This window comes from Hipposideros armiger, unplaced genomic scaffold (assembly GCF_001890085.2).
Source record: "Hipposideros armiger isolate ML-2016 unplaced genomic scaffold, ASM189008v1 scaffold_1590, whole genome shotgun sequence".
NCBI classification, from domain to species: Eukaryota; Metazoa; Chordata; class Mammalia; order Chiroptera; family Hipposideridae; genus Hipposideros; species Hipposideros armiger.
Window position 1 is genome coordinate 72,225 of NW_017732940.1, and position 1,558 is coordinate 73,782.

The following is a 1,558-nucleotide window of genomic DNA, read 5'->3' on the forward strand; positions in this document are numbered from 1 at the left end:
TCCAGATTGCAAACTCCTTCAATGAAAGGGAAATATATATACATATACATGTATATATATAACAATATGAATACTATGCATATAACAATGTATATGTTGTGTATAAAATGGTTAACCAAAGAACAAACATGTTACTGCGTAAAGCATTTTTTGTTTTCTATATCAATATTCAAAATTCTATAATATTTTACTGACGGCAGAAAAAGTACCATCATGGAATTTTAAGGATAAACTAATCTATATTAGATATGCATTATTTATTCTTTCTTAACTAGTTCTTCCTCTAAAGGTGTTAACCTTTTAAAATTCAATACAGAAATGCACCTAAGCAGTGTTAGTATTTGCATGTGGTGAAAGGAAAGAAATTAATGATACCATACTGAATCTTTTGTGATGAATCTTAAAAAAGACAATGGTCTTCACTGATGCCCAATTTAAAAAAAAAAAAGAAAAAGAAAAGAAAGGTTAATGTAAAAGGGATCTATACTGCTCAGACATGACTTTTAGCAATTTTGGGGCGTGATTTTAGTACCAACAAAAAGTCTATGCATAGTAAAGGAAATGACCCAATGAACAAGAACCCTGTCAGCTACCTAATTCCGTATAGGGCCATTGTCCACATCATTGACATAATCGGCATGTTCAATTTGTGATGCAAAATCTTTTTGTGCCAAGATGGGGAGCTTGGCTAAGAAGATGTGGACCTATAAAATGTCCACTTAGAAACAACAATTTTTCAATGACTCCTAAAACAAAAAACAAAGAGTAACAGAAGAACATTGACTTTTGGGGAAAATAAAAAAAAGGTTCATCTTTGTTCCTTTTACTTAATTGGATCAGATTAACTTGGCAAATAAAAACAGTAGTCGATTTGTCAGGAAAGAAAAAGCATGCCATTAGCAGAATTAGGTTAAATATCCAAATACATTTTAAATGGAAAGTTTCTCAGCTCATCTAATTCTGCATTCTTGCTGCCTGCACAGAGGAAACATTTGGAGAATAAACTGTCTAGTTATAATTTAAATGAAACTTGGTTATAGTTAGCTAATATTATAATTCATTGCACACGGGATTACCACCCATCTGAAAACAATTTCTAAACTGGTATTTAGAGATCATAGTTTTGAATTAATTACCTGATATTTCTCAAGCATCCTGGTGTAAAGCCATCAGTACTACGGTACCGATTCTTGAATTTACCAAAGCAGTCCCACTTGGAAAAGAGTCTATGTGTTAGTGTCTCAGTTCCCTCAGCTGTTATAGATGGATAATTTATATTTCCTTTCCTGAAGATAAAATGTGATAATAGATGAAACGATGCTTTTTAAATTGTAAAGTGGCATATGAATGTGAGGTCTTATCATCATCATCATCGTCATCGTCATCGTCATCATCATCGTCATCATCCTGCTGACATAAACATTTAGTTTAAGCCTCAGAGTGGCTAAAAAGAACAATCACCTTTTCCCTTATATTGCTGACAAAACTCTTACATCTGGTTGGCTGCTTTTAGGGCTGTCACATGTCAGGTATGGAGTTGAGACAAATTCCACAAGGT